The 25,359-nt window shown below is 41.2% G+C and overlaps 1 pseudogene; it reads right to left on the bottom strand.

Moving 5' to 3' along the window:
• Positions 1-12,403: 12,403 nt before the first annotated feature.
• On the bottom strand, positions 12,404-15,512 carry LOC108409730 (zinc finger protein 532 pseudogene; annotated as a pseudogene).
• Between the last annotated feature and the right edge of the window lie 9,847 nt (positions 15,513-25,359).

The raw sequence follows: 25,359 nt of genomic DNA, 5'->3' as shown, positions 1-25,359 counted from the left end.
CTGGGAATATATCACAGAATTTATTTTTTCTGAGCAGATCCATAATGGAGTCATGAGGGAATCATATGCAAGAGGTGGTGTGTGTGGTGGTGGGAAATTGAGGGTCACCCAGTGCCTGTCATGAAAGGATTAGACAAATAACTGGGATGGATGGATACTGCAGAGGACCGTGGAGCAGTCAGAGAACATTCAAAATCTCCTGATGGTGCAGAGCTTAAATATACTTGTTGTAAGAAATGATGTGGAAAGAGGTGAAAAATAGAAGAGAACAATAAATGCAGTTAATATTTACACAAATTCAATGATGATACACAGAAAAATAAAACAGCATACATTTAACAGAGATACATTTATATTCAAGAACATCAATCAAACATCCATCAAGCAAGTATTGCTGTGGGTGGGAGGGATGGACAGAGATGAGGATGAGGAAGATGAATAGCTGGGGGGACAGAGATACTGGCAGACAGGAGACAGAAGCCCAAGCCAGCAAGATAGTCTTCGACATGCATGATTAACCAAGGCCACCCCCGGGTCAAAATGAGGAAGCAGCGAGAAAAAGAGATGTACCCTTGAATGAAATTAGTATTTATGAGTAAAATTAGTTTCAATGTAAAACTTTACCAGAAGCTGAGAGGTGAATTGATAGCTGTATATGAAAGGCTGTTATGATGAATGGTGACAAGTAACACGGATTTTACAGAAAAGAGAATTGTAGGAGGAGACTATTAACAGGTCATACCCAACAAAAATTCGATCAATCATGTGTGGGATGCCCAAGGAGGCGAGAGGCTCCCTGAGAGTGGAGGAACCAGGTATAGGAGCAGAAACTTGAGGTTTTAGCTTACTGAAACTAGAAGGTACAAACAGGAATTTACAGACGTTTATTTTATATAAATACCACTTGGAATTTAGCATTCCTGAAGTCTTGTTTTTCTTTCCCTTAAAATCTTTAAGAACTCAAATGAATCTGGCTCTCTCACTGGAGCACAAAGGTTTCCTTCATGGATGATTGCTGCACTGGGCTTAAACACTGTTCTTTAAACTCTAAAGTACAGAACTAGATGCAGTATCCCAAGTCATATGGATATAAACTTCAGAAAGCATCATAAATACCCCTAATGCGATTTCAGATCCCAGTTGTGGTTTCCCACTGGCGGCTGTGCACACTGTCTGCATGCGCTTGTCAGTTCTGATTGATCGTGTGAATGCATGTTTGCACAGGCATAGCACAGAAATACTGTGGGTGTGGTTCTGGGCCACCACAATAAAGTGAATATTGCAATAAAGCAAGTCAAATGAGTTTTTGGTTTCCCAGTGCATATAAAAGTTATGTTTATACTATACTGTAGGCTATTAAGTATACATAATTTAATTAAAAATCCTTTATTGCTAATCATCATCTGAGCTATCAGCAAATCATAGTCACTGATCAAAGATCACCATAACAGATACAATAATATTTAGAAAGATTGACATAGTGCAAGAATTAACAAAATGTGACAAGGTGACACAAAGCAAATAAATGTTGTTGGAAAATGGCCTTGCTACTTGGTGCATAGTTGCCACAAACCTTCAGTTTGTAAAGGTTGTAATGTCTGCAAAGCTCAATAAAGTGAGGCACAATGAAACAAGGTATGCCTGTATCAGATGGAAGGGATGGGGCTGAGGGTCTGGAAAACCTGGTAAAATAATCATTGATAATTCTTCCAGTGCAAAGTGTCTGCCCTGAGGATTCCTAAATGGGCAAACTAATTTTGCAAGTTGGACTTTGCAAATTTGTCCTGATATCATACAAGAGGCAGTACTGCTGTGGGGACCCCACAGGGAGAGAATGTGCAATCTCGGCTGTCCCCTTGACCAGCATGTGTACAGAGTTAGGCTGTTATTTTCAGACTTAGTTCCATAAACCCAAGAGCTCTAAGGGCCTGCAGATCACCTAGTTAGCTGAAAGCTAGTTTACATCTCTGATTGTTTTTCAAAGTATTCTGTTGTTATAATGGAAATAACAGAAAATGTTGGAGATGGGGTCTCCCGAGCCAGCCATCAAGCTTCAAGTCAAGAGACTTACTCTGCATCCTTCTGAAAACAATAGTCTTGGTTCAGCTCTAAAGTCCTTACATGAAGAGTTTCACTTCTATGGAAAACACAAAGCTACATAATAACTTTCCCAAACTGTATAGTTGACTATAAAGAAGAAATAGAAGTGCAATATATGAGGTAGATAATTTTTCATAAACTTTAACATTGTCTGATTATTGATGGGTTCTAACAGAAGCTCAATTCCCATTTAAATCATATTTCCATTAAGTCATATTTTTGTGTTAGTCAAAATTATCTTTTATAGTTTTGTTTTACTGCTCATTAGGTTCATATACCTTGTTACATCAAAAACATTTCTCCCCAATTCATCTTGATACAGGTATGACAGAATAAGTTATTGATTTCCAACATCTATAACATTAAAATTTGCTTTATGAATTTCTTTTGATTATCATGGTAAATGTATTTCCTTATCATTTATTGTCTCACAAATGTTAAAAATTATTAAAATCTACTTGTTACAAAAATGTAAAGGAATCGGTAATTTGTTACACTTATAATCAGCTGAACTATTCATAAAGAAGTGACTGATTCTGATTATCTATTTATATTTTTAAGAATTGAAGCCATGGTACTAAACTGGTGAAACAACATATTAACAGTAACCAGAGTCAGATGTCTACAGTTTTGCTCACTGGGAATATGGGTGATTTTTGGTTTTGTGTAGATTGCTACAAAGTATTATGTTGCCATTTATATTGTATGCACATCTTATCTAAGTTGGGGATTCTGAGCTGTCCTAACTATTCTGAGAGTGACATTCATGAACACAATACTTTCTGGTGGTGTCTCCAAATTAATTTTTGTGTCACTTTCAGATTTCTATCTTTTCATATGGCTTATAGTTTTGTTGTTGTCCCTGCTTTCCAATTATATAAATATTAAATTGAAAATTTTATCAAAAATTGATACACAAAAAGTGCTTCTTTATAATTCCATACTCCAACTTAGTTTGTATTCAGGTTAAAAAAATTAATGAATATGGTAAAAAAATTAATGTGTATCCAGGAAGATTAATTTCCTCCTTAAGTGACTGAGCAGTGTCAGCAATGTAAAATTCCAGACTTGTGGAAAAAAAGTGAGAGGTTACTTTTAGTCTTTAAAGCGGAAAGCATTTAAAGAGGACAAACTGACTGATGGCAGACTCAGACAGACCTGTTCCCTGAAACGGGGTCTGCAGTCCAGGGCTGGGGAAGCTCACTCTGGAACCACAGGGAAGCAGACGCATTCGGGCTCCCTGAGGCAGCAGGACAGAGAGAAGCGAGCGTGAAGAATGGCCTTACGTATCCTCATTTAAATGTACTGGGAAGTTAACTGTTGCCAGGGAGCTATTCTGACAAGTTTACTCTAAAATCAAATTTGCTAATTTTTTATCAAAGAATTCATGATTGAGTCACAGGTATGGAAGAGTCACAGAAGGCCAAGTCTCATGTCACAGCCCTGCCACCACATGACTCTGTGTCCTCAGCAAGTCACATCGTCTCTCTAGCCTCAGGTCCTCAGCCAGAAGGGAAAAGGGGGTGACCTTTTGCCCTCCAAGGTGCCCTCCATTTAGAACTTTCTGGGAGAGCTCAGGCCGCGGCTGCCTTTATATTACTCTTAAAGGGCAACATTGCCAAAGAATTGATGTCAACAAGAATATGGAAGAATACAGATACTGAGAGAGAAAAACTCTTCACATATTCCTAAAAGCACACGATAGGATTACCTGCTCAGTTTGCTGACACCCATCATGAAGATGCTGCTACAGACAGGGAGCAAACAAGGCCTCATGTCCACTCTCACAAAGTTTGCAGTTAAGGGGTAAAAGGTGCACTTACAGATATAAATGTAGTAACAGAGGAATAAAGGGAAAAACCCTCATTTCCCTGAGACATGGTCTTTTAGGCTTGTCTTTCTTTGCAAGCTTTGTCCATGTCTCCTCTGGACATCTCATGGAATTCCATAAATATTACAGGATAAAAGGGCCTTGGGTTTTTGTCTCTAACCTGAATGATCACTGCCCTGGGAAAGCCAAGCACAAGCTGGATCAGGTGAGGTGAAAAAAGTTCTCCCTCACCGCAGGAACTTCAGCTCCCGCTGTGGCTAAGGTTCACTGTAAATAGTTAGATCAAATTTCTTTCTGTGGCCTGCTCATCTGAGTATACCTCTCCTGTCTTTTACAGGGATTTCACTAGACACTTGGTTTAAGATCAAGATCCTAATCCTAGAATTATTATCACAATTAACAACTTGACTTTAACTCTCCTATCTGTTAGCCATGCCTACCACCACATTAAATGTAAATGGATTAAAGAATACAATCATAATGCAGAGATTGTCAGATTGAATAATAAAACAACACTATTCAATTATATGCTGCCTAAAGGATACACCCTTCAAATTCAACAAATAGGTTAAAATTAAGAGGATAGAAAAGGAAACAGCATGCAGGCATGAACCCAAAAATATCTGGAGTATCTACCCTAATATCAGACAAAACAGATTTTAAGGCCAAAAATGTTACTAGAGACAAAGAGTAGTGTTTTATAATGATCAAAGGGTCAATCCATCAGGATATATAATAATCCTAATTCATAGATAATATCCTAACTCATAGAGACCCAAAATAGCTGAAGCAAAAACTGACAGAATTAGAGGGAGAGTGTTTGTTATATACTCAGATACTTTAAACAACAGCATTACTTAGTTGTTTTTCTTCTGTGATGTTACTTTGGAAGGATACAAATTTAAAATAAATTAGTTGAAATTTAGAAGAGAGAGAAGAGGTAAGAATAAAAGTGCATTGTAGGAGGAAAAATATTTGTCTGAATTTCTGTAGAAAAAAATTGCTGATCCCTGTTTTTAGTAGAGGAGTGACACTAAAATGGTGATTAAACAGGAGATGGAGAAATTACTGAGAAAGCACAATCAGGAGGCTTGTCTTTTGCAGTTCTAGAACCTACATGACTGCCAGTACATATCTGCTGTATTTGTTGCTTTTTTGTGTTTACATTATATACCATTATCATATCCTCTCAGCTTTATGGCTACCCAATGGTACCCTTACCTTTACACATGTTTCATCTTTCTGTTATTTGTACACTAACAATCTCAAATCCCAGACCACTGAGTGTTGCTGGGTGGGGAGGAATAAAACTAAATTAAATGATACCAACACACTTTCATGACACACAGTCTCTGCTGGGTCTCTCAGAGGCTGTCTACTTCATTTCTGTCTCTATGACATCCCCTCAAGTTCTTTCTTCCAAATCTCCTGCACTGCATCACATTCAAATTCTGCAGATAACCTCATTACTGACTTGTTATAGGCTGTATTTTCCAAGGATGACTGAAGTATTATATACCATCCCAAATGTTTTCTTAAAAACATGCCACTTCCCCATCGTGAAGTAGCATCTAATACCCCTTCATTTCTAACCAATAATAATGCTGTTTTATTTCCAAGACTAGATCAGAAACGGTGGTGCTGCTTCCATCTTGGTTGGTGGGACAGTTCAACTAGAGCAGCGTAAACAGTCCTCCCGCCCAGAGGCGACCATGTTGTGAGGAAGCCAGTGAAACTCCAAGCCAGTGCCATCCGGTCAAACCCTTCCAACCACAGAAATCATGCAAGACAATTAAAGTATTGCTATTATTTTAAGCCATGACCATTTAACACAAAAAATATAACAAGAACAATTTGGGCACCTAAAAATTGGGTTATTGTTGCAACAAAAAACTAAACTTTGAGATGGGATAGCAGGTAGAAGCTATAAGAGTCTTAGGAGATGATTAGTGAAGCTTCATGAGACTCAATGACACTGTTACTAAAGGCTCCCATCACCTCACATAATTCATATCTCTTCTTTGTGGTTAAAATATTGAAAGTCTACTCCCTTAGCAACTTTCAACTATGTAACTCAGTGTTCCTACTTACAGTTGTCATGCTGTACATTAGATCTCCAAAACTTATTCATCTTATATCTAGGAGTTTGTACCCTTTGATAGACACTACCCTATCTCCTCCAATAGACAAACACTATTACACTCTCCCTTTCTATGAGTGCAGCTTTTTTTGATTCCACAAAACAGTGAGATCATGTAGTATTTGTCAGTCTCTATTTCCTTTAGGATAATGCCCTCAGAGTCCATCCACATCGTTGAAATTGGCAGGATTTCCTTATTTCTGATAGATGAATAATGTTTCACTGTGTATAAACACCATGAGTTTTTTACCCATCCATCCAAATGGACACTTGGGCTGTTCCCACAGTTTGGCTCCTGTAACTAATGCTGCAATGAACTTGGGAGTTCAAATATCTCTTTAAGATCCTGATTTCATTTCTTTTGATATATATACCCAGAAATGGGATTTCTAGATCATATGGTAACGCGATTTTTAATTTTTGGAGGGCCTCCATGCTGTTTTCATTAGCAGTGGTTATCAATTTACACTTCCATGAACAGTGCTCAGGGGTCCCTCTTCTCCACACCCCCACCAGTACTTATCTCCTGTCTTCTTGATGATGGCCATTCTAATGGGCAGGAGGTGGTATCTCACTGTAGTTTGTATTTGTATTTCCCTGATGATTATTGATGTGGAGCATCCTTTCCTGTATCTGTTGGCCATTTGCCTCTCCTTTGGAAAAGTGTTCCTTCAGACCCTCTGACCTCTCTAATTGGATGTTGGGTTGGTTGCTTTTTTTTTTTTTTGCTATTGAATTATATATGTTCTTTATATGTTGTGGATATTAAACCTTTTTCAGATGTATGAGTTGCAAATATTTTCTCCACTTCTGTAGGTTGCCTTTTCATGGTGTTGTTTCTTTGGTTGTGCTGAAGGCTCTCCAGGTCCACGAAGTCCCACTTAATTGGTTTTTGCATTTGTGGCTTTGACATTTGATGTCATATAGAAAAACTGTTGCCAAAATCAAAGTCAAGGAGATTTTTCCTTGTTTTCTTCTAGCTCCAATTTGTGAGAGTTTGACAACAACTGACATTAATTTTTCTTTAAACGTTTGGTAGAATTCACCAAGGAAACCATCTGGTTCTGGCAATCTTATTGGGACATTAATTTTTTTTGTATTTACTGATTTCTATTTACTGATTTAATCTCCTTATTGGTCTGTTCAGATTTTCTACTTCTTCATGTTCCAATTTTGGTAAGTTTTATGTTTCTAGGAATGTAGCCACTTCTAGATTATCCAATTTGTTAGCATATAATTGTTCATAGTAGTCCCTCATGATCTTTTATATTTCTGTGGTATCAGTTATAACATCTCTTCCTTTATTTTGATGTTATTTGAGTCTTCTTTTTTCCTTTGTCTAGCTAAAGGTATGTCAATTTTGTTTATCTTCAAAAAAAACAGCTTTTAGTTTTGTTGACCTTTTCTTTTTTCTGTTCTCTATTACACTTGTTTTGCTCTTTATTATTTCCTTCATTATGATAATTTTAGGCTTAGTTTGTTTTTCTTTTAGTTCTTCATGGTGTAAAGTTAGATTGCTTATTTGAGATTCTTCTTTTTTACTTGGGTACTTATCCCACTCAGAACTTCTTTCACAGTATCCCATAGGTTTTGGTATGCTGTTTCCATTTTTATCTGTTGGAGAATTTTTTAAACATCTATTTTGTTTTTTTCTTTGACCCATTGGCTGTTCAGGAGTGTGTGGCTTAATTTCCACATGTTTGTGATTTTTTCCAGCTTTCCTATTGTTATTGGTTCTTAATTTCATACCATTGTGGTTGGAAAAGATACTTGATATGATTTCAGTCTTACATTGCTAAGACTTTAAGAGCTATCATGATCTGTCCTGGAGAATGTTCTGTGTGCACTTGAGAAGAATGTGTGATCTACTGTTGTGTGGAATGTTGTATATATGTCTGTTAGGTCCATTTGTTCTAAAGGTTGTTCAAGTACATTTCCTTACTGATTTTCTGTATGAGTGATCTATTCACCTTTGAAAATGGGGTATCAAAATCCCCTACTATTATTGTATAACAATGCAATATTATTTCTCTCTTTAGATCCATTAGCATTTGCTTAATATATTTGGGTGCTTCTATGTTCAGTACATATATCTAAGGTAATTACATCTTCTTGATAAATCAATCACTTTTTCATTATACATTGACCTTAATTGTCTTTTGTTACAGTTTTTTGATTTTGTCTATTTTGTCTGATATAATTACCCTGGGGGAGGGCTGACACAGGTAAAGTCAAACTGTTCATCTTCACTCTCCGGTTCATCCAAACTCATACTTTTTTCTCCAGTGGTTTCCTGGAACTTCTCCATTGAACACATGGACTTCCCCAAAAGGTCTCATGTCCATGGATGATTTTATAATACAGTGTTCTCCAGGGCTTCTGGGCTGTGGGCAAGAGAGGCTGCAGCTGGCTCACAGGCCACTGCAGGGTCCAAAGCAAGGACTGAGATCTGTACGCCCATCGGTATGTTTGACATGAATGGGTGAGGCTCCTCCAGAGTCCCTAGGTACATGGTCTTGGATCCACTGTTCCCACAAGGGCACTTTTTTCTGGACGGATGCTAAATTGTTGTGGTTGTTGAGGGTGGAGTTATGATGATGGATGTTATGATGAGCCATGTTGCTGATGTCATTCCAATGCTCTTCCAGTTCTTTTTTTTTCATTCCCATTGTTTTATTTTTTCTGTTCATATATTTTTATTATGTATAGTTGATACATGATATTTTTTGGTTTTAAGAATACAATGTAGTGATTTGACAGTTACATACATTACTAAATCCTCATCCCAACTAGTGTAGTTACCGTCCATCAACATACAATGTTACATATTATCTATGCTGTATTTTCAGCCCCATAACTAATTTACATTATGGCTGACACTTTGTGCTCTTCCAGTATTTTATGGGAATGCAGCCTTAGCACACTTGGGGAGAAACGAAGGTGTATAGAGTCACCCCCAGAGGTTAGAGTGTTCTGGTAGCCTCAGTCAACACTCTAGGAGTGGTGGTATGACTTTTACCCATCAAAATAAATTAAACCATATGACCTATTTTCAAATAAGCAAATAATGGAAATGGCATAAAGGGAGAAGGGAACTGTTGTGCATTCAGGCTAATCAAGCCCAGTGACTGGGAATGAAATTACAAAAGAGGAAATAATCCTGCAGGGCACCATCTCAGTTTTGTATGCTATAAACCAATTTAGGCTTTCTGTATTCCTATTTGGTTCTGTATTTGTTTGAAGTATAAAGTATCTCCACAGGCAAAAATGTGCAATAATGTAGGGAAGCTACCTTGAATGTTGTTGGTTGTGGCCTCCCACATGGTTAATTCATGACCAAATAAACTTTTTGATTTTCCTGATTCTCTTTGTCTTTTTTGGTATGTGCTAAGCATTAACATATATTAACAACAAAGTACTGAAAAACTGCTTTTATTCTTTTTCTTATGAAGCATTCAACAAGAGGAGGGTTAGGCTGTAAACAAAGGTATAAATATAAGTTGCCTCTCTATTTTCCTACATCTGATGGTTATGGAAATAGCAGTCTTGCTGTAATCTAATCTTCAATTTCTATTCTAGCTTTGTAATGTAAGGACCTGAGGATATGTCTAGGGTTCCTTATAAATAGAAAATGCTATAAACTGAAATCCTGTGGAGCTGGAAAATATAAAGTAAAATTAATTTACCTGACTTTTCAGTGACCTGGACACCTTTCTTTGATTTAAATGTATGTGTGTTTCAGATTGTATTGTGTTCACAGTTTTTACTTAGTTTGAAGGTCAATATGAATAAATGTAAACAAGGCCATTTTTCTCTCTTAATCTTTATAAAATGTTGTAGTTAGATTAACCATAGAATGGCCTCTACTTAAAGTCATGTTCTACTATTTGGCCACTCTGAAACCATCCAGTATTCTACATAAAATCTTCACAATTACATCATTTTAAAAGTAAACAAAATTCTGTAAACTAAAATATTGGAGATTGATATAGAAGGTACAGTTTTAATTGCTTATCTCAATCATTATTTTAGCTCTTGCAATTTTGGAACAGACTTTTTTGCACTAGAGTAGAAAGTGCTATGAATTTTCTTCCCTGGAAAGTGTAATTTTTATTCAGAAAATTAAATGGTGATACTATCTGTTGTGATTCTTTACATTCCAAATGGAAAGTGATATTAGAGTGGGTGTTCAAAATTTGTTTTGCAACAGTGATGCTTCAAAAGTAGAATCCACTTAAGGCCATCTGAAGACATTGCCAGAAAATGCTTCTGTTACAATCTTTGGTTTCTTCCTTTAAAAATAAATGAAATAAGACTCTCCTTAAATGTTTCAAGTTTCCACCACAGCTCACGATTGGACATTGGAAATGAATAATCATTTCCTTCAAATGGAAAATAAGCATTTGCTTGAAACAGAAGTAGTTTTATCTACCAATCATCTAATCATCTTAATCTTGTAGTATGATGATAAAATATGCCCATGGACTGTTATTTGTAAAACAAGTTCATCAAATGTGCTGTTCATTCTGCTCTGAGCAACAGAGCATTTCAGAACAAATTAACCCAGACTACTAAGCATACTCAAAGCAATAACTTGGATGGTTTTCTGTACTAGCACACTATAGAATATTGGAAAAATAACCATGCTTAGCTACTCAAGTTATAGCCAATATTAAGGTTAGTGTGGTGGTTAAATGCAATGAATGAAATAAGGGTCCTAGAATAATTTGATACTAGCCGTGACACAATCATATTCAAAACACTTTGAGAGTCTAGGACCTAAAGTACAAAGTCAAAGCCCTTAGCCAGGCTAAGATCCTTGATATGCTCACACACCTGGAGACCCCACATCTTCTTTCTACGGCTCAGTGACCCTCTGTCTGGAAGGCTTTTCCTTTCCAACAAAAGACTAAATATTCCCCAAGCCTGAGAAATGAGGAGTTTCTCCACCCATGCAGCCTCCGTCCCTTCATAACATCGCTGCTCGCTCCACTTGCTTCTTTGCCACTTGGTACCATTCACAGCATCGCTGAGAGTCAGCTCTCTGGGAGCACCAGCCTCACTCTACTCACTGGAAACTCTTAGTAATAGGGATTCTCTTTTTCCTTTTTTTTTCATCTTTTGCAATCTGTAATGATTGTGATCAGTACTCAATGGAGGGTGTACAGCGTTTGGATGGCAAGAAGGTAAAACACGTTAGTTTCATGAATAGCTCAAATAAAGCATGTAAATGAGGCTACAAAATAATGTTTAATATATTTCATTTAACAAACTTTTCAAGGATCTAGTATATACTAATTACAAACCAATACTTATGCACTTTTTACACAGGTTCCCAGGATAACTATTTAGTTTTGTATTGACTTAAATTAAAACAGTAAAATTACAAGTATCATGTATCTATTTGAACCCACAAATTGATCTTAGTATCAATAAAAGTGGAACAAGCTGATACTGGGTGTCTCAAGATGATACAAAAAGAACATAACACCTTTGTCATATTTGTATCTACAAAATTCAACCTAAATCTAATCAAATTTCTAGGAATTATGGGATAGAGAAAACAAATTAAACAATGTCAAAAGGAAGCTATTGCCCAAATCTAGAAATGCAGAAGAAAATGTACAGGACGTATAACCCAGTTTTTCCAACAAATCAAGAGCACATTAAAAATAAATAAAATAGAGGGCAGGCTGCTATAGACATAAGAAAGATTTAAGTTATACAGAACCAAATGCAATACAGAATTTTTCTGGATCCTAACAGGAACAAACCGACTTTGAGACAACAAGAATAATATTACAAAATAATCATGCTTGTTTTATTAGGTCTAATAATGGGCATTTAAAAAAATCCTTATCAGATGGGGATGTATAGTTGTTATTTAAAAAGAGAAAGAATATACATATTGCAACCATATTTCTTGGTGACTTTAAGTTACAGAGCTTCTCCTGGATACTGTTTAAGGATGAGGTCCCTCTTCCCACTGCCAACCTCAAGAAAGAATCAGGTAAGTCATACAAGTGCTACCAGCAGTTTTCAAAACATCCATTTTCTTTCTCTCTTCCTTCCTTCCTTACCACACACCTAAGGAGTAAATTCAAACATTATTAACTCTGATTCACCGTCCTCAGTTCCCTCAGCTACAAACATGACTGTGGATAAGTCACTGCCAGCCATGGGAAGCACCGGTGAAGGCAATTTTTAACAAAATCACAGAACAAGATAAGACAGTCCCTATTTTATAGAAAAAGAAACCGAGGCTCAGAGACACTGAGTGACTTTCAAGATCAACCTACTAATTACTGGCAGAGCCACGTCGTGAAGGTCCGTCAGCCCAGTGCTCCTCCGCAGGCTAACGGGGCGGCTTGCACGCTTACCTTCCCATGCTCCTTCCTCACATGGGAAATGTAAACATCTCTTTGTGTGAACAAGCGTTCACACTTCCAATACGTCCACCCAGGACTTGTCACCTTCTTGGGTTCCACTGACTTTTTCACAGGTGATGGAGATTTATTTTCCAATTTCTCTTTCTCCATGGATCTGGTGTCCTCTTTGTTTTGATTTGCTGAATTTGGAGTTGCAGGCTTAATGCTCAAAGGCAAGTTTATACCCAAGTTTGGAGGTCCTTCAATACTTTTTAATGTTCTGTGCATAGACTTGATATGGTCCATCATGAGTTGCTTCTGTGCATATAAAAGAGAACAACAGTCTGGACACTTGAAAACAGCCAGCTTATGGTTTTTGATGTGTTGGTCAAAGTGGCAATACAGCAGAGTTTGCAGGGTAAATACAGTGTTGCACATGGAACACTTGCATATTATTTTTGGTTCTCATATTTTGATGCCAGGATGTTGTGTGTAGGCATGGGAATGTGTACTTGGGGCAGACTTAAATGCCATGGGACAAATGGGACCCTTGTAAAAGTGAGAACCTTGGATGTGAGACTTCAGTGCGGCCACATCAGAGTACACAGCACTGCGGTGTACACATTTGTCCACTCTTATCTGCACCCTGCTGGAAATGTGTAGCCAGCGACGTCTCATCCTGGAAAACTTCATTACACTCCAAACATTTCGGACTATGCCTACAGAGCTTGGATGGGTCTTCATCCAGAGGCATAGCTGGAATGATGGGTGTGCTTGAAGGAGCCGATATGACCGTTGCAGTTATGCCAGACTGGATTTTGGTTACAGTGTGTGTGCCGGCTCCCACAGAGCTCGGAGGAGCAGAAGATGAAGCAGAAGTATTGCTTGATGGAGAAACAATCATTTGATCTGCTGGAACGGGCTTTAAAATCAAGTGGCAGCACTGCATCACAACTCCCTTCTCCTTATGCCCCCGGGCATGGGGAAGGAAGACTGAACTTGTTGTAAAAAACGATGTTCTTTGTACAGTGGTTATACATTACTTCAATGCACATGTGCATCTGTCATAGTGCTGAGTCAAACTCTTCTGGAGAGCAAAGGAGTCACCACACTCCAAGTGCTTGTACCCTCCGGTGGGTAACGTGATGCCTGCGTTAGCAGGAGGGCTGAGGTTGGGGATGTAAACTGGGACTGGGTCGACGCTACTCAGCACCTTGTTGAAAGCTTCCACCACAGAACTCTGCAAGGAGGACACCACCTGGATGTGAAACACCTTTTTGGGTGGCTGCGAGGCTGCTGCATTGATTATTGCCTGCTTTATTTGCTGCTGAGGTTTGGTTAGCACTTGGCGGAGCTCAGAGTGGCCGGGGAGCCCTGAGGCAGAAGATTAAGGTTGGCGAGGTGCACAGCCTTTGGCACTGGCCAGGCTGGATGCCAGCACCACAACACTTTGCTGCTGGATGGCGTTGGCAGCTTTAATGATGGTGCTGCTGCTGCTCTGAACGGAGGTGGCAGATATGACCGTGGCTTTGACCGTTGTGCTGTTAGCGAGCTTCAAATTAATAACTTGCGATCCTGCCATCTTCACGGCGGACAGTGGAAAAAAGGCGGTTGCCACAGGCTTAATAGTGACCTGTTTGGGGGTCAGCTCTGCAGGGGCAACTGCACTGGTAACGACCGCCGCCTGCAGTGGTGCCCTGGGGGGAGAGAAAAGGACAGCGGCCGAGGCTGGAAACGACAAAACGATGTCACAGACGCCATCAAGGACCCTGTCTGCTCAGAAGGCTTTTTTCCACAGTTGAGATCAACTTCCAGCAATACCCTTGTCACTGTTCTCTTTATTTCCCTAGATGTCTTAATGGTTTTTATGCGGATTTTGGGAATTGCTGGTATGGATCCTGCCGGAGAGGATGGTGATCCCTTGCTACTGTTTTCACTTGAAATGCTCCTGAGACTATCCGGCTGCTTTGGGGATGCCTTTTTTTTCCCTTCGATGAGACTCTGAGATTCAGGAGAATTCTCAATGGCTCTAGGACTGTCATTTACTTCTTTTAGTAATGGGGAGGATTCCCGTGAGTTGGTCACTGGTTCTTTGCAGGAGTCTGAAGAAGCCTTTTTAGCACTAAGTGCTGTGATTGCAGCTATACATGAAGAAAGCTTGGAAGATGGCTCTGTCGTCAATGGTACGACGCTGTTAAGGGTGGCATCATTCTTCTCGGAGCTTGGCTTCCCGTCGTGGACCCTGTTTTCAAGCACCTTTTCAGAGTTTTCCTTCAATTTGTCCTCCACTTTTCTGACTTTAAAAGGTTCATGAACACTCAGATTTATAGATTTTGTTTCTGTTTCTCTCTTAACAACTTTGCTTTTATCTGTATTGCCTGAAGTAGAGATCCCAGTTTTGCCTGTTTTCCCCTCCAAGTGTCTTCAGTTTATCACAGTCCTGTTGGAGAGCCGAGCCCGTCAGCACGCTCGATGTGAAACCTGGATGCATGTCCTCTTTATCAAGGGGGTTGTCCACCTCAATCTTCTCATTGTCATCAAATCTTCAGCACTTGAGATAGGGCTAAACTGGCTGAAAGCTGAGTCTTTTAAAGTCACCTCTGAGGGAGGCACATCTCCTTTCAAGGACTTCGACTTATCTTTACTGTAACTGTCAAGAGAGGACATGGTGAGAAAGCCATTACACAAGCCACTGCCCGTGGGACTGCAGCCATCTTTCTCCACACCCTTGGAGGAATTGCTGTTAGGAACATTCTTAACGATAAAGCTGACACCAGCATCAGAAGAGGTAGTGTGTGGGAGGCGTCAGCAGCACGAGCGTGCTGCTCGATGTGGCTCTCCTGCTCATCGTGTCCAGACTCAATGGCTGCTTTTGGATAGACCATATCTGAGATGTCAAACACTGCCAGGAGGTCATCAAAGCCTGGGGTCTTCATATCCCCCATAGTCATGAATTTGATCAGATGTTCTTGTGAACCTTGACCTTTTGGGAAGACTCTGGACCAATGTTCAGTTACTGTCACACAGTCGCATTCTCTGCAAATATGAAAGAGTTAAAAGCAGCCCCAGTCAACAGGCCTTTTGGGCTTCATAATAGTCAGAAGTATCCCCAACACCCTTTTGTAGCTTCTAAAAGGAAAAGCACAAAACAGAACACACCCTTCCTGCAGGCTCCTCTGCTTCTGGCTGCCATGAAGGGAAGAAGCTGCCATTCCACTGTCTAGCTCAGTGACCACACTGTGTTCAGGTGCTGATCTGCCTAAAACCAGTTTCAGCTGGGTCTGGTCACCCCACATAAAAAAGCTATGGCAACCCTTGCCGAGTTGCCAAGTCTCTCCCACAACCTGGCTCAGGTCGTTCTCTGTGCTGGTGGCTGACAAAGAGCCCCGAGAAAGCCATCATCTCTGTGTCTGCTGGCTGGCTGCGCCGGCTGCGGGAGCCGGCCTCGGGCTCCCCCTTCCTGGGGCTGCTGGGCTTCGCAGCAGACAGGGCCGCAGCTCGAGGACCTCTTGGGCCCTCTGACCACACATCCCAGAGGGACAAACTGCAGCCAATCTGGAATTTTTAAGCTACTTGAACCCTCAAAATTTCCTTCTAATTCCATTGTGTGTGTGTGTGTGTGTGTGTGTGTGTGTGTGTGTGTGTGTGTGTTGTGGAATTGGGGGAGGGATCTGTATTTGAATGAATTGTTTAGCAACAGAACAATTCACACTTAATAGTTACTTTAGAAGTACAAGTATTGTTTTGTAGATTATATGATCTGAAGAAAGAAAAACAAAATTAAAAAGCGTACCAGCATACCTATGTCTACATAAAAAGCACACACATGTTTGGGCAGGGGGTACATTAGTTTTACATGGCACTTCCAAAGAATAGAAATAAATTTGGCTGACAACAATATTCATAATATTTGTTTTAAGGTACTAAAACAGGTTATGCATTTAAACAAATAATTTAATATGTAGTTAAGCCAAGAGGCTTTTTAGAATAGTCAGCAGTGCTTACATATAAAATGAAGGGTGGGCCTTATCAAAGAAACAACAGAGATGGACGGTAAAGTGGAAAAAACAGATCTTATTCAGGATTATTCTGATAGAGAAGAGACCTCTGTTGTCAAACTGGGCTCAACTCCAAATACAGGGTGGGCAAGTAGGAATTCATAGGCAAGGAACAGGTAGGTGTCAGTGGATGTAAAACCACTAAGAGGAAACGTCAAGAGTAGGGATTTGTAGTCACAGCCCAAATTCCCACCATGTGTTTCATAACAACCCATCCCCCTCAACGGATGCAGACGGCCCACAGTGAAACACGGGCCTTTACCCATCCAATCCCTTTCTCCCATGCTCTCATCCTTAACAGACAGACTTTAGGCTGGGGTAGGCAAGCAGACTTGAGCTAGCCTCCTGTCTCCTCGATTGGCTAGCTTGCAATAAAACTCTCTCTCTGCAGAAGATGGTGCTTCCAAATTGGCTTTCTGATGCACGTGGGCAGACGGACCCAACTCAGGCAGGTATGCTGAGGACAGGAAATGATTGAGAACCATCTCTGTCCAGTTGGGAAAACGTACTGACCACTGACACTGTGCTCTTCATACAATGGGTTTATCTCTCTACTAAACTGACTGTCTTACGGATCATCTGTGACTCTCTGACATCCTTTCAGTGTTAGGAAACAGCTGGCAATCCAACAGCCAGACTAACAGTGTGGTCTGGAAACCAGCCCTTGGAAGCAAGATGCTTAGAATCAATGAACAGATCAGATTTCATCGTGGCTGTGTTGGCATGAAGGAATCTTCTCCTCTACCACCTATGTTTCAATGGCTGAGGGCCTGTGAACTAACTGACAACAGACAGATTGTGACAACTGAGAATAAACAGAAAATGCCAGGTTTATTCATAGGTGCAAGTGGGAGTAGCTCAATAATAAGTAATTCCTCCAAGAGCCAGAAGTAAAGATTTGTACAGCACTTTGACAAGAAGGGAGGGGCTTAGGACTTCAGTGGGAAAGCATGGAAGGTTCTGTAAGCTTCTTGATGTGAATAGCAATAGACAATCTGTTTCTGATAGCGGAATTCACAGGAAACTCCCTGGAGGTGGAATATTGGCAGCTGTATTTTCTGAAGGTTCTGCTTTAGTCAGTTAAGGGAATTCAAGTAAGGTTTCTGTGTGCCAGATGTTTTCACCTTAAAATCTTTATACAGAACCCAAGAGTGGACTAAGAGTTACCAAAGGGAAAGGGACTAGGGAGGATGGGTGGGAAGGGAGGAGAAAGTGGGGGAGAAGAAAAGGGGCCTTACAATTAGCATGTATAATGTGGGAGCCATGGGGAGGGCTGTGCAAAACAGAGAAGACAAGTAATGATTTTACAGCATCTTATTACGCTGATGGACAGTGACTAATGTGGTATGTGGAGGGTACTTGGTGAAGGGGGGAGTCTAGTAAACATAATGTTCCTCATGTAACTATAGATTAATGATATCAAAAAAAATCTTTATGCACAAGCTGTGATTCCTTCATTTGTCAAATTCAATGTGTTCATCCAATGCTTTCTGTGTGCCAATCACCCGCAGAGTCAGAGGACACTTACTGCTGGGTAAACACAGTGCTGGCCTTCACAACATCTCTCTTCCAAGGAACACCCAAATATCCCAAGCAGGCTGGGAAGAGTCCTATGGTTCACTTATTTGGAAATGTCTGATGAGGACTTCCTAAGCATTCCGCGGCTGGAGGCCCTGGGGAGGGAGCCAGGGACAAGTCAGATGAAGGTCGTGGTCCCGTAGGCTTTGCAGAAGCAAGGGCCAGAGAGGCTGTGGCAGAAGAGGCGTAGGGACAGCGGGGACCAGAGGCAAGCCCTTCAGGGCAGGGGAGCACTAAGCAAGGTTTAGGGAGACAAGAAATGGTGAGGAGACAGAGATGCTGTCCGTAGAACTCAGAACTCTTTGCCACAGCACCTTTGCATCAACCCTCGGACTGCATTATGATCTTTATTTTGGACATAAGATAATCAGAGGCATTTTCCTGCGTTTACAACCTTACTTCATGGCATCTATATAGAATTTGCTGTGGACATAAAGTGACATATTTGAATGTATTGACATGATGTTTGATGCATACTGGGATCTCAGTGAATTTTTTTTTAAATCTGATATAAAAATGCTATTTGCACATTAAGCCTTATATTTTATCAAACTAAGATGGACAGTCCATAGGATAGCAGATTTGTTTCATTAAATATGGCTTAAAAGCTGGATCTAAATAAGTTTTGCCCTAGTCTATGATCTGCCTAAGGCGAATGTACTGTCAAGGTGCTGTGTACTGTGTTTGGACTTGCAAAGCTGTCTGATGAAGCAGGAATTCTTTCAGGAATCTGTGAAAAGTGGTCTGCTAGAAAAGTACCAGTGGCAGGATGCCATGTCACCCTTTGCAGAATTTTTCTGACAGGTTCTCTGAAAGTTGAAACTATGCACCTTTTCTCAATAGGGGCACTTAGCCAGCCTTTCTCTACTCCAAGGCAGGTAGACAGACTGAAGCATTTAGAAACCTGAGAGCCGTCCACCTTCATGTCCCCCTGTTCCTCACTGTGCTCTTTTTGCTGCAGTCCTGTGTCTGCCCGGCCGCCACCCTCAGGCTCACTGATGCTCTGGAGAAGACAGCTGGGTCCTAATGCTTTGTGTCATTGTGCCCTTTTGTAAAGGTCCGAGCCATGGCTGAGGTCGGACCCCAGCCCTTCTAAGATGGCGCTCACATCCGGTAATGGCACATCCCACGCATCCGCTCTGCCGAGTAGGAGAATCCCCCTCCCAGACCTTATAAGTAGTTCTGTGCTCATGCACACTGCATGATTTCTGCCCTGTAGCCAATAGAGTTAAAGGTCACACATGCTCTCCCCTTTGATTGGTCTAGGAAACATATATATAGCGGTAGTTAGTAGTAGGAAAAAAGAGAAGCCAGCAGAACCAGAAGCTAGCGAGCCAGCCTGCAGAGACAGAGGAATAAGCTAGAGAGAAACTAAAAGAGCTCTAACTCATACTTGCCTGCGTGCAAGCTACAATCTTTCTGTAACACCGCCTGTGAGAAGGAATTAAAGCTGATTGAAACCGAACCAGGTCTCCTGTGATTGCATCGACTCGGCCCACGGGAAGTGGGCGCGATAGCTGGTGCCGAAACCCAGGAACCTCTCCGAGCTCCGCGCGTAAGTCAGAGCTTTCTTCGCGAGACACAACCACCCGGCAGAACTGGCAACTGCGGACGATGTAGAGCTTCTTTCCCTGCAATGGTTCCAGTGGACTCCATTCGGAAAGATCACCAGAGAAGCCACCGGAGAGGAGGGTGAGTGGACCAATGAGCAAAACAAAAGTAGGGTTAGAAAAGGTGAGAGTGAGCAGTTGTGGTGGGTGTTCCTGTCTTGTCTGATTGTCATAGTGTTCCTTGTTGTACTGTTTTGTATTGTCATGTATGGAATGAAAGGACACAGGTGAAAGTTCGCGAGGTTGCAACGAAGCAATAAAAGTTCACGGGATAGCAAGGAATGCAATAAAACTTCACGGGATAGTGACAAGAATACCCCTTACCCACTCAAAATTTACCAATCTCCCTGTAAAAAATGGGATCTGAAGTGTCTAGACTCAGAGCAGAGGAGCCTTTAAGGGCGCTCCTGAGAGCAAACGGGACCCCATTAAAAGCAAAAACCTTAAGCCTTCCTCCACACAGTAGAGAGACATGCTCAGTGGTTCCTAGATGAAGGAAAAATCACTGCCCCTTTGTGGGAAAGGCTAGGCGATGATCTCCGCAAAGCAGATCAGATGGAACCGCTCCTGGCTGGGACGCTTCCCATATGGGGCCTGGTTAAGAGCTGCCTAAAAGAGAACAAACCTAGTTGTAGAGAAGCAGTTATTGAAATATCACATCACTAGAGACCAAGCAAGAGCCATAGTAGTCAATTGCAAATGGTGTGTAACACTTCTACCCCCTGTCACAGAAGGAGTTAATCCAAAGGGATTACTCCCCAACCACATTTGGTAAATGGATGTCACTCATCTCAGAATTTGAAAAGATGAAACATGTCCATGTGTCTGTAGACACCTGTTCAGGCATCATTTTTGCCTCTTGCCATACAGGAGAAAAATCTAGAGATGTCATCTCTCACTGCCTCCAGGCATTCTCAGCCTGGGGAAAACCCAAACAATTAAAAACTGACAATGGGCTAGCATATACATCCAAACCATTCCTCAACTTCTTAAAAACACTGAATATCACCCACACCACAGGAATCCCCTACAACCCTCAAGGATAGGGTATGGTGGAACGCACACACCTCACCCTCAAGAATGCATTATATAAACAAAAAGGTGGAATAGGGGAAGACTTCAGATCTGCAAAAGACAAACTAAATCTTATTTTATTCATAAAAAATTTCTTAATATTGAACAAAAACGGCCGCAATGCCGCTGAACGCCATACACAGCAGAATCAGCTAAAAGATTTACCAAAAATCCTATGGAAAGATGTATTAGAAGGGAAATGGAAAGGCCCGGATCCAGTACTGATCTGGACCCAAGGCTCTGTTTGTGTTTTTCCACAGGACCAGAAAGACCCCATCTGGGTACCTGAATGGCTGACACGCAAGCTCGAGAGCCATGAAGTCAGAGAACAGAGCCGCGCTGATCCTGATCCTGGCGGGAATCACATCACAAACCATGGCGGAGACAAGGGAATTATGGGGAATGGTGAAAGCATGGCCAGTACCACTCCCTCTCATTACCAACGAGAGCGTCTCAGATGGAAAACTCCACTGCAACCAGAGTAAATGCTTCCTGACAGAATGCTGGGACGCAGACAAGTACCCAATAATGCTGGTAATGCATGTTCCAACATACATCCCTATGCCAGTGAGGGAGCAAGAAGCAAACATCCCGGTACTACTTAGGTATCAGAAAGACTTTGGATTTCAGCAAGCCATCACTATTGCAGTAGCAGCTTCAGTAGCCGCCGCAGCCACAGCCACTGCAGCCCTGACTATCTCCATCCCTACAGCCGAGATATTGAATAGTCTGTCAATGAACACTGCGACAGCCCTGACGCAGAACACACACTTGAAGAATGGCATCGTCCTAGTGAACCAACGAGTGGACTTGTTGCAAGAACAAACAGACTTATTAGCACTAACCTGGCACCTCGGGTGCATCCATTCCTATACTGGACTTTGTGTTTCTAGCATCCCCTTTAATAACCTTTCCCGAGCAGCCAACCTGTCTAGACACTTAGGATAACTATTAGCTACAAATTGGTCTAGTGAGCTTGAAGAACTTACCGCACAGCTAAGGCTAGAAATAATGAATGTTAGCTCCAATGTAGTACAGACTATAACTATAGCAGTTAGCTAATACAGCATTTAATTTAGTAAAGGCCTGGTCGGGAACAGCAACCCTAGGAATACTGATGGTTTTGGGGCTCCTCCTGCTTGGCAGAATGATATGCTCGATGCAGCTCAGGCAGCAGTGTGACAAGAGAGTGTTGCTTCAGGCCATGGCCACCACAGAAGAGGGTGCCTCCCCCAGAAAATGGTTGGAGATGCTGGACTCATAGCCAGTGACGGGTAAGATCAAAGGCCATGCATATCGATCTAAGACAGGGAGCAGACCATTAGATGTCTGTCACCCAATGAAGGGTAAGAATGCAAAAGGACCTCTGACGACCTAAGACAGGCAGAGTCCCTTTAAACCCCACCTCTTTTCATTTTTGTTTAAGAGAAAAGGGGGAGATGTAGAGGTCCGAGCCGCAGCCAAGGTCGGACCCCAGCCCTTCTAAGATGGCGCTCACATCCGGTAATGGCACATCCCATGCATCCGCTCTGCCGAGTAGGAGAATCCCCCTCCCAGACTTTATAAGTAGTTCCATGCTCGTGCACACTGCATGATTTCCACCCTGTCGCCAATAGAGTTAAAGGTCACGCATGCTCTCCCCTTTGATTGGTCTAGGAAACATATATAGTAGGAAAAAAGAGAAGCCAGCAGAACCAGAAGCTAGCGAGTGAGCCTGCAGAGCCGAGAGGAATAAGCTAGGGAGAAACTAAAAGAGCTCTAACTCATACTTGCCTGTGTGCAAGCTGCAATCTTTCTGTAACACCGCCTGTGAGAAGAAATTAGAGCTGATTGAAACCAAACCAGGTCTCCTGTGATCACGTCGACTCGACCCACGGGAAGCGGGCACGATACCCTTTCTTTCATCAGGAAGGTGACCTGTAGTCATGGCAGCCACAGGGTCTGGAGCCCCCACTCCCCATGTGTGCTGATGTCACCCCTACACCCTATGTGTGGTGATGTCCTCCACTCCCCATGTGAATTAATGTCCCCCCAAAGGAAACATTGTGTTTAGCTCAGGATAGTGAGCTCTCGTTATCTGGTGCTTAGTCCTGAAATGGCCGTGAAAACCAGGGACCCAGGAAGTAGCTTGCGGGTGCAGGGTTGGTCTCTGTCGCCATCTCCAGGCCTCCGAACCCTCAGTGCTGAGCTGTGGGCAGGACCTTCAAGTTGTGATGGTTTCTTTTTTGTTCAACAAAAGAGAAAACATATGGCATTGAATTGAGTTGAATTCAGTTGTATATGATAATCAGAATGTCTTGCAAAATCATGCCAATATTGTTCCATTTAAAGCTAACCAGATTAGGCAAAAGAGTTCTTAGTAGAAAAGGTATTCAGGGAATCTAAGAATTTACCTGAGAAAACAGGTGGTTTACCTTAAATGAGCAGTGTGATACTTAAAGAGATAAAGGGCGATAAGTACATCTTTCTTTGTGTGTTGGACAAAGTCTTAGATTTCTAAGTTCACCAAAGCACGACCCTGATATACTGCTATTTCCTCATAGCATATGTGTGGACAGAATAATGGTCTCCTGAGGATAGCCACATCCTAACCCCATAACCTATGAATGTACCTACATGGCAAAGGGGGCTTTGCAGACGTGCTTAAAGATCTTGCTATGCGGAGACTGTCTTCCATTATCATGACAGGCTCAGTGTGATCCCAGGGGTCCATGTAAGAGGCAGGCAGGAGAGGCAGAGCCAGACAGGACTTTGAAGCTGCACTGCTGGCTGTGAAGATGTAGGGAGGGGCTTGGGGCCCCCGAATGCAGGCAACTTGCAGGAGCTGAAAAAGGCAAGAAAATGGGTTCACCCCCTAGAGCCCCTAAAAGAATGCAATCCTGTGGACACCTTGATTTTAGCCTGTGGGCAACCATTTTAAACTTCTGAACTTCAGAACTATGAAAGGATCCATTTGTGATGTTTCAAGTCACCACGTTTATGGTAATTAGTTACAACAGCAAAAGAAAATTGACACAGCATGTATCTGAAATTACTCTATGGGCCTTTGCTAAGGCACCTTGCAGAGTCCCCATCAGCCCCGCCTCTTGTCGTATGTATACAGGAGGTGTTTGTCTTCAGTAGCAAAAACACATTTTAAAGATTTCCTGAATAAATGAACAACTTGGAATTCAGCACAGAGCAGACTCTTGTTAGTTACTGAATACTTAGTGGAGATACCTGATTATGGAGTTTTCTGATTAGGAGGGGGGCTAATTTGTTAAGTGTCAGGTGTTACATCATGACAGACCCCTGACAAATCTTTCTTCAAGTGACATCATTTTCTGCTGAACATCACACTGTGCTGAACTGCACGAAGCCCTAATGATGGCTTGTTTTAAAGTGATTACAAAAACGACATGAATATCTACCCTTTTGGTCTACATTTTGACATTTGCGTAGTGCAAGTAACGAAAAATGCTCTTCATGCTACAGTAAGTGAACATCAGGATTTAAAGGGTGAATTTTATTAATATCTAAAAATGGGAATACTTATTTGTAGTTTTTGAGATCATAAGAAAAATTAATGTATATTGAGTCAATATACAAAGCAATTTATGTAATTAAAAGCCTAACTCTAGCAGAGCATATAAATTTCCTTTGGCGTCGCATCCATTTATGGAGCAAAATTGATGTCCTCATAGTCTTTGATTGTTATTTTCAAAGCAAAGTAAGTCAGCTGTTTGCTTCATTCTTAAAGCCTTATACTTATTTAAAAATATTCATTGTATCTATTCAAAGGACAAATGATTATTTGATAAGGTAAGAACAACTTGGTACATGTATACAATGGAATATTGTTTAGCCATAAAAAAGAAAGAAATCCTGCCATTTGTGACAACATGGATGGACATAGAGGAAATTATGCTCAGTGAAATAAGCCAGGTGGAGAAGGACAAATATCATATGATTTCACTTACATGTAGAATCTAAAAACAAAATGAAAAATCAGCAATAGACTCATAGACACTGAGAAGTGACTGGTGGCTACCATGGAGGAGGGGCTGGAGTGGATGGGTGGGGAGGGAGAGGGGGATAAAGGGGCACAAAAATCCTCAATCATAATATAAGTTGATCACGAGGACAGTAGTATAGCAAGGAGAATAGAGCCAATGAGTTTGTAACATCTTCCTATGTAGACAGATAGTAACTGCACCGCTGAGAGTGAAGATTTAACAATGCGGGTGACTGTTGAACTATTGTGTTGTATACTTGAAACCAATATAATATTGTATATCAGCTATACTCCAATTTAAAAGAATCCTTAAAGCAACAACAACTGAATAAATAAATAAATCCTACAGTAAAAATAAAAACAGTATGTGAAGATATTCCACATCATTTGTTATCAGGAAAATGCAATTGAAAACAATGATTTCCCACTGCACGTCTATTACGTTGGCTTGGGTCCCCAGCACTGACACCACCACATGCTGGGAGGATGCAGAGCAGCAAGAACTCCCACTCGTGGCTGGTGAGAATGCTAAAGGGTTCAGCCACACTGAAAGACAATTTGTTTCTTAGAAAACTAAACATACTCTTAGCATACATGCCAGCAATC

Source organism: Manis javanica, chromosome 2, assembly GCF_040802235.1.
Source record: "Manis javanica isolate MJ-LG chromosome 2, MJ_LKY, whole genome shotgun sequence".
Taxonomy (NCBI): domain Eukaryota; kingdom Metazoa; phylum Chordata; class Mammalia; order Pholidota; family Manidae; genus Manis; species Manis javanica.
The sequence above is the reverse complement of the archived record's forward strand: the minus strand, read 5'-3'. Positions and strand labels throughout refer to the sequence as shown.